Raw genomic sequence first — 9,095 nt, forward strand, 5'->3', positions numbered from 1 at the left:
ATGTTTTTCTCATCGTATTTAAATGTTTCACTAAACACACCCTAAAATTGTTTGTTACATGGTTACATCTCCAGTGTTACTTGCAAGAGCATACAGATACAGTGCTCTTGTCATGTGAAGCATTTTTACTTAGGCTTGTCCACTTCGGGAAAGTAGACATAGGTATGTTTGGTTTTCTCTGTTCCTATTGTCATGGTCATTGTCTAGAATTTCAAAAGAGACCAAACATCTGCCTAATATCAAAGGTTGCTGTTAATAAATGAAACCCAAACCAACAAAACAGTACTCTACCATATCATACACCTATGTGCTCCTAATTCTTCCTTGTAGACAAAAATACAAACTCATCATTGTGATCCTAAGTCAATATCCCCTCCTGGTTCACCTTCCCTCCCCGATCCCCCCATATTTTCCTCCCCTAGTCTTCAGAGAGGAAGAACCCTTCTCCCCTACCAACTGACATCAGTCTATCAAGTCTCATCACGATTGCCTGCATCCTCTTACTCTGTGGCATGGTAAGGTAACCCTACCAAGTAGAAGTGATTAAAGTGCAGGCAACAAAGGCCACTTCAGGGACGGATGCTCGCTCCTTCCCTTAATAAGAGTCCCATATGGAGACTGAGATGCCTATCAACTGCATCTGAATGGAGAGCCTAGGTTCTCTCCATGCATCCTCCTTGTTTGGTGCATCAGTCCTTGTCATTCCCCACCTTGCCCCGCCCTGCCCCGCCCCACCCTGCCCCACCCCACCTAGGGCCAGAATTGTTGATTCTGTTGGCCTTCTGGTGTAGCTCCTGTTCCCTATGGATCCTTCTACCACTCCTCCCCATACCCCCCACAACTCTTCCATAGCACTCCCTCCACTCTGACCAAAGTTTGGCTGTGAGACTCAGCTTCTGCTTTTGTCCCCCCACTGAGTGGAGTCTTTGGAGGACATCAATGGTGTGCTCCCATGTGGTTTCCTCTCTTCATCAGCTTCCAGTGTCTATTCTATTTGCCCTTCTGAATGAGAATTAAGAGCATCCTCCCTAGGGTCGTCCTTGTTCCTTTGCTTCTTCAGGTCTGTGGGTTGTAATACGGTTATCCTGGGTTATATGACTAATATCTCCTAATAAATGAGTACATACTATGCATGTCCTTCTGGGTCTAGGTTACTCCACTCAAGATGGTCTTTTTCCGTTCCATCCATTTGCCTGCAAATTTCACATGTAAGGTGGAATCTAAGTGTCTTTTGGGGTTGCATTTTTCTGATGGCTAAGGATGTTGAGCGTTTCCTGAAGTGTTTCTTGGCCATTTGATATTCCTTCATCAAGAATTCTGTTTAGTTCTGCACCCCATTGTTAATTGAATTATTTGGTTCGTTAGTGTCTGTTTTATATGTATATATAGCCATCTGTCTGATGTTGGTGAAGATCTCTTCCCAGTCTGTAAGCTGTCATATTGGTTTTTTGACAGTGTCCTTTCTTTAGTGTAGTATTTAATTAGCACATATAACACTTGATTTCATTAAAATTTCAAAGATACATATTTTTTTATTCTCCTCTTCCTCTTTGCTCCTTACTTTTCCAACACCCTCTCGCTTCTCTCCATATTCCGTATAATCCCTTACACTTTAATGACACATTTGTCTTATTACCCACAACTGATTCCTCAACACTTCTCTTTTCCTCATCTTTACATCTCTTTTCTGATTTCAAAGCCCATAACCACTAGCTCTGAAAACTTATATACATATGCACATTGTGATCCATGTCCCTATTTGAGAAAGAACATATGATTTTCCCCATGAGTTCGTGTAACCTTATTGAATTTTTTGTAAGTGCATATAGTTCCTGAAAATTACATGCTTTCATTTTCCTTTACAGATGATCAAAATTTCAGTGTGTAGATAGCTCTCTTCTGGTATCTGTTTATGACAGTCAAGCATGAACACCATTTCCTTGCTATTGTTAATAATACAAAATGTTTATATGGATGTTTAGTACCTTTGGTAGGACATAGGGTCCTTTAGATATATGATCAAATTTATATATTTGTATTGTATTGGAAATTAATTTAAATTATATGAGAAATCTTTGCATTTTGCTTCTATAGTGAGTGTGGTAGTAGTTACCTCTCTACCAGTATAGATTAAGAATATTTGTCAGGTCTGTGTATTCTCTTGATACTTATCATTTTAAGGGGTTGGAGTCTCAAAATATTTGTAATTTGTATTTCCAATATATGAATATGTGGAACATTTAAAAAAATAACTTATACACATGCGTGCATTGATCCTTAAGAAATCTTCATCCATTTCATTAGCCTGTTTGTTGGCTGGAAAGTTTATGGAAGGACAGTCTCATCTTAATTTTCCTTTATACATTCTAGGTTTTAAGCTCCTGGTTGAAACACAGAAGTCAATGATTTTTCTTCTACTATGTAGATTATATCTACACTTGGCTAGTAGTTTTCTTTAGTGCACAGGAAGCTTTCAACGTCATGGAGTTCCACTACTTAATCCTTGGCATGTTTCCTGTGACATTGAGCTCTCTTGACTCTATCTATATCTTGCATTACTAACATTTCCTCTGAGAGCTTTAGCATCTCATCTTTAGAGCATATTGACATTAATTACTGTGTAAGGTGAGTACGTAGAGACACAGCCCCATTAGTCTGCAGGTGGGTATCCATTATATCCAAACACATTCAGGATCCGAAGGCCTGAAAACTTAGTTACACTAAACATTTAAGAGAAGAATATTTGTCTCTGTCAGTTCTTCCTGCGAACTGCTAAGACTCAATAGGGTAATGGAAGGGATAGACAGACTCCTAATTTATCCTTCTTACTCAACACTGGTAATTTCCTGTTTGACTTTATATCCGCTTATGTACCCAGATCTTTGTCCAGCATTTTCCGCTATTAATAACAAGAGTTGCTGATCTAATGTGTGAGAGATGCAGTAACATTACATTGGGTCTTGGTAATTATGTTTTAATTTTGTTAAAGGAAAACAATACTAATTTGTATCACTCCAACCACATTTTATTTTCCTTTAAGGTTTTCCTTAGGGTTCTTACTTCTTCATATGCACAGCACTTAAACTTCTGCTTTTATTTTATATTTGTAAATAACTATTTGTACTATATGTGATGACCTCTGATGGTACTAACACTCACATAGCAATTCTTCAGTACACACACACACACACACACACACACACACACACACACACACACACACCTTTAAAAACAAGACAACTCTTAAAATTAAGTTTTCTTTTTTTATATTGTGAATATTTAATCATTCATTGTAAATATGATTTTCAAATACTTTCTGGATTCTCTTGATGAATTTTGCCTTAAGTTTTATGTAAATTTCAGAAACGATGGCATGTTTTTAAAAATTGACCACAAATTATTATAGTCATAAGCAATAAATATATTAATCTGTTTTATTTTTTATTTTTTGAAAATATGATTCTCTGTGTGCAGCCATGACTTTCCTGGAAGTATCTCTGTGGACCTCATATTCACAGAAATATCTACCACTGTCTCTTGAGTCCTAGGATTAAAAGCATCTATCACTACATCCAGGAGAAATAGTAAATGTTAGTAAATATATCTGATATTTTCATTGCAATAATAGGGAAACATCAACTTCTTAAAGAAAAATTGATAAATGCCATTTCAGTGAGAGAGTTCTATAAATATAATAAAGTGATGAATGTTTTATTTAAGCTATCTTTTTGAAATAATGTTCATGTAATATAATTCAAGTCTCGTGATCATAATAAATTTATTAACCAATTTAATAGGAATGAAAATGACTTCTGCAAAGTTGGCAGTGGGAACATTTCTCTTTTCCCAGATTACGATGGGACTACTTTTCAATTCTGCAATCCCTTTTTAATTTTGTGATTTTCATATGCAATGGAAAGCATTTAATGCCCAAAGACCTGATTATAGAGCACTTGACTTTTGCCAACTTCTTTCTATCATTTCAAAAGGCCTCCCACAGACACTGTCAGATTTTGGCCTTAAGGAATTCCTGGATGACATTGGATGTAAGTTGGTGATGTACATTTACCGAGTAACAAGGGGGATGTCCCTGTATGCCATGTGCCTACTGCGCTGCTTCCAAGCAATCACAATCAGCCCCAGGAATTCCAGGTGGATGATGCTTAAACAGAGGGTCACAAAGTACGTTGGCCCCTTCTACTCAATCAGTTGGCTTGTCCATCTGCTTCTAAACATCGTGACTCCAGTAAAGGTGACAGGCCCTACTTACAGCAAAAACGTGACCAACATGATGAGTTATGGTATTGCTCATGGTTTACGTCCAGCAATGCAGCAACAGCACTGTGTCGGCTTGTACTGTGCTTCTCTGATGGGCTGTGTCTGGGTCTCATGGCCTGCTCAAGTGTCTCCATGGTGAGTATTCTCTACAGACATAAGAGACGGGTCAAGCACATTCACAGTGTTCAACAGTTTCTGAAAGTCTTTCCTATGGACAGAGCCAATCAAACAATCCTCATCCTGGTGTGCACATTTGTTATCTCTTACTCAATCTCCTCTGTACATGTAATCTTTACGACCTATTCCAAAGGTTCCACTGACCTATGGGGAGTAAGTGTATTTATATTTCTGGAAATATGCTTTTCAATATACTGCCCCTTTGTTCTCATCAGCAATATCAACTCTAGTTGCAGCATGTTTTTACCCTTCTGTGATAAGAGATAGCTCCTTCCAACTATAGCATGAACCATGGTCTTCTGTCCTCTCTTATATACTGCTATATTCTTTTTAAAATCAATTTTAGATTGCTAAATCTGCAGTCTGAAAATATCCAGCATATTTTAAGTGTCTCATTTTTACAGTTTATGTTTTACAGAATTTGTTATCCAATAATATGCAATTTTTCAAAATGCCGGAATATTATCCATGTTATTATGTGACATTAGACAAAAATATAGGAGAAGTTACACACACTTTGGTACCAACACTGATTACTGGAATTAAAGCCTGTCTGCTTCTGATATTGCAATCAGTGCTCTTAACCAGCAACCCATCCGTTATAATCTGATATTGCTTTTTATCATAGTTTACTTTTTTTAGTTTATGTACTTCGTTATGCCTGTGTACACGTACATGTACCATGTGCATTATCTGTTGCCCTCAGCTACAAGAGGAGCATGGCACATCCACCGGAACTAGAGCTACATGCAGTTGTCAGTCACCTTGTGTGTCTTCTGGGCACTGAACTCAGCTCGTTTGCAAAACCATTATACGCTTTTTACCACCGAGCCAGCACTCCTTGCTCCAAGTTGCTGTTTATTGCTTCTCATATGCAGACACTACAGTTCTTCAAATGCCATCACTAGTCTGAAAATATTGCAGAAATACGAAAGAAACAGAGGTGTAGTCAGCTTCAGAAAGAGAAATGTTCTAATTTTTCCTTCATGTGATTTCAAGGAGCAAAAAGGAACCAGAGTAGAATATGAGCTACTGAGAAGAGGAAAAGAACCAAAGAGCAAAAAAGAGGGATAGAAATGGTATAACAAAGGATAAATATGACACAATCACATAATGCACACGAATGAAAGCATCATAATGTAATCTACTGCTATTTATAATTACTGTATGTTTTAAAATATGAAGTAATTAAAAACTGTCACCATCCCCTGTGGCATATTTTCTCCATCTTGCTTACAGTACTATCTCTATGACTGTAGCTGCTACATATGTGCAGTATCATTCACTTTTAGAAAGTTCATCAAAATATTTTAATTGTATATAAATTCTCTTCTTTATATATATTAATTCTCTAGGAAAATATACCTCTGAGATCTTTCATTCTTCTAATTAGTTGCATTTCTATTTACTTTATTTATAATAGCTGTTACTGGGAGAAAATTATTTTCTCATGCAAAGAAGAAATATGTTGTTCAGCCACATGCCAATAATCCAAATGCTTACCACTGACCTTCAAAAGCTCCGTCATGTCCATGGGGATTGTAATACATAAAACATGGATCTTGATTGGGAGACCTTTAAAATCTGACTTCAGTGACATTTGTAGTGAGAATTTTGTCTTCTTTTAAGAACACAGAAATATTATAAGACTATGTCCCTTTTTTTTTTAAATTCCAGATTTAGGATATGGCACTACTTAAGATTGTCCAAGTGTGCAGGGCGTAGTGTCACATATTTTTAATCCCACCACTCGGGAGGCAAAGGCAGGTGGATTGCTGTGAGTTGGAGGCCAGCCTGGTCTACCAAGTGAGTCCAGGAGAACCAAGGCTACACAGAGAAACCCTGTCTCAAAAAACAAAAACAAAACAAACAACCCAGGGTATTATTTTGCCAGTGGCAGATAGTTTCTTTAATTATGTGATGTTTGGAATTCTGGAGATTATTTTTTCTAGGGAATATAAATGCAAGGGCTCTCAGAGGCATGGCAGGTTGTTGCTTGATTGTTGATTGTTCTTGATTGCTGTTGCTCATGGTTTGTCAAGTAGTCCTGTGCAAGGGAGAAAGAAGAAGAGAAGAAAGTGGATATCCTGATGACAAAGACAGTGCTTGCCTCCTAGGGCTACCTTAAAGGCCCCATGGATATAACAAATTGCCATCATTTTGCTACATGGACACAGTGTCAAACTACCCTCTAAATTTAATAATTTAGCCATAGATTAGTGCAACACTCAGGAATGATCAGAGAAGTTTCTATGTGCTGTGAAGGTGTTATCACAATGACCAAAAGTGCAGAGAATGAGTGACTCTGTAATGCCCAATCATAGATGGGATATCTGTGTTGTTCCCCTCAGCAAAAGTTCAGGTAACATCATGGAAAATAGGATGGAAAATTGCAAAGAGACAGATGTGAGTGAGGATCAGAGAACTATACTATCCACTGGCTATGTTAGAACCATTAGACTCAAGAACTCACAACAGCTATGGTTGTCTACACAAGACACACAAAATATTAGGCCAGGAGACATTCTATCATGAGGGAAGAGTTTATGAGACCCCAGGTTTAACCTAGGAGCTATGACCACTTTGGGGTTTCTGGGTATGTAAAGGCTGTTTCTGTAAGAATATGACCTTTAATAGGTCAGCCAAGCACCATGGAATGGCCTCACATACTGACAAATATATGAACATCAGACATTTACTTGATGGGTTATAAAAAAGTAGAGAAAATTAAGGTGGGAATGCTGGAAAATGTTGGGATGAATCTAGAGGACTTAGGAGGACAAGAAAGGAGATAAAAATGATAAATATGCATTCATACATATATGACAGTCTAAATAATAATGACATTTATACTGTCATTATTATACTGTATGTATAGCTTTAGTAGTCATAATCTGTTGTTAAGAGTTTGAAGGAAAAAACATACATGTGAGCACTACAATCCATTTACATGGGAATTCAGAGCAAATAAACCCCAAATAAGAGTATACAGGTTAAATATCCCATATAAATTACTTTTAAGCAAGTTGTGGTTATAGTTCATAAAGAGTGAGTAAAAACTGCACAGTAAAAATGATTCTATTTTTTGTAAATGTGGCTTGAAGAAAAAGAGACAAATTCCATTTGCTGCATCTCTTTCCTTTATGCCTAAAAATTTAGTTGTTCCTCGGAGTTTAAAGAAATCTCAAGAGATGTCTGGGCCTCGGAAATGGTTCTCAGCTTGGCTCACATTAACGAGGCCGTTCAACCATCTACATGTTCGTAGACCTGGCACTTTGTGCCTTCTGAATACCTCTTTGTGACACTCTGGGCTTACAGAGAGAGATTTTCTTCCTAATTACTCCTAAGAGCTTTGTTGGATTTGGTCCTGTGAGTTGGACACATTTACATGCTACATGCCATTGATGCAAAGTCATCTAAAAGTTTTCTCAGCCCCTTATATAGATGGCGTTGTGTGTCTATAATTTAATAGAAAAGCACTCCTGTCACCAAATAACATGGGACCGCAATAGGCAGGCTCAGAGAGGTAAAGAGCCTGGGAGTGAGTGAGGAGCCTTACATATGGAGTATTAGATCAGAGAGGCTCTGGAATTGGCCTTTATCTCCTATGAATTCTGATCCTGTGCTCTCACGTATGGTTGATTCCGCAGTTGTAAAGAGTTGCTGTTGCCCAGAGAGTTTGTATACCAAATAAGGTGGGATGATTAACATTCAAATGAGACAAAAGAAAGAAGGCACCCAGCAAGACTCTGAAGCCCAACACGGAAAGGGCAGATTCTGGAGCACGCTCCTGTTAGTTAGCAGAGAGATGGGCATGCATATTGTTTTGAGAAAGCATAATGTTTGATAGACACGATGTGAAGACTGTGGTCTTGGAAGGAAAATAAAATGGAGTAGCCAAAAATCAGGAGGTTTTTAAAAAATTATTTATTAATTTATTCTTGTTACATCTCAATGGTTATCCCATCCCTTGTATCCTCCCATTCCTCCCTCCCTCCCATTTTCCCCTTACTCCCCTCCCCTATGACTGTGACTGAGGGGGACCTCCTCCCCCTGTATATGCTCATAGGGCATCAAGTCTCTTCTTGGTGGCATGCCATCCTTCCTCTGAGTGCCACCAGGTCTCCCCCTCCAGGGTACGTGGTCAAATATGAGGCACCTATTTTTGGTGTTTGCTTGTTTTTGCACAAGGGTGTCTTGTAGCCTAATCTGCTTTTAAAAATTCCCTAAGTAACTGAGGACGACTCTATTGTGCTCTATTCCTATGGATTCTTCTTCCATAGTACTGTGTTTCCAGGGCTGTCTCTCACTATTCAAGCATTGTTTTTTGTTTGATTGGGATTTTTTGTTCTGTTTTTTGTTTTCATGCTTTGTTTTGTTTTCATGATTTGCTTTGTTTAGACAGTTTCTCTTTATATAGTCCAGGCTGGCCTGGAACTCTTTATATAATACAGGCTGGCCTGAAACTCGCAAAAATGTATGTATGAGCCATATCACCTGAGTGCTGGGAGTAAAGGACACTGGGTTTCTACAAGCAGTCTAAGTTTTAGAAATGATTTTGTCTCCAGAAACTTACATCCAGGAAGAAAACAGTAAAAAAACAAACAAACAAATAACAAAAAAACCAGTGGAATAACTAC

At 38.0% G+C, this 9,095-nt stretch overlaps 1 pseudogene; it reads left to right on the top strand.

The window, feature by feature from the left end:
* The first annotated feature begins 3,799 nt into the window (after positions 1-3,799).
* LOC127203568 (vomeronasal type-1 receptor 4-like) lies at positions 3,800-4,722 on the top strand (annotated as a pseudogene).
* The last annotated feature ends 4,373 nt before the right edge of the window (positions 4,723-9,095 follow it).

The sequence above is a fragment of the Acomys russatus genome, chromosome 19, assembly GCF_903995435.1.
Source record: "Acomys russatus chromosome 19, mAcoRus1.1, whole genome shotgun sequence".
Classification (NCBI taxonomy): Eukaryota; Metazoa; Chordata; class Mammalia; order Rodentia; family Muridae; genus Acomys; species Acomys russatus.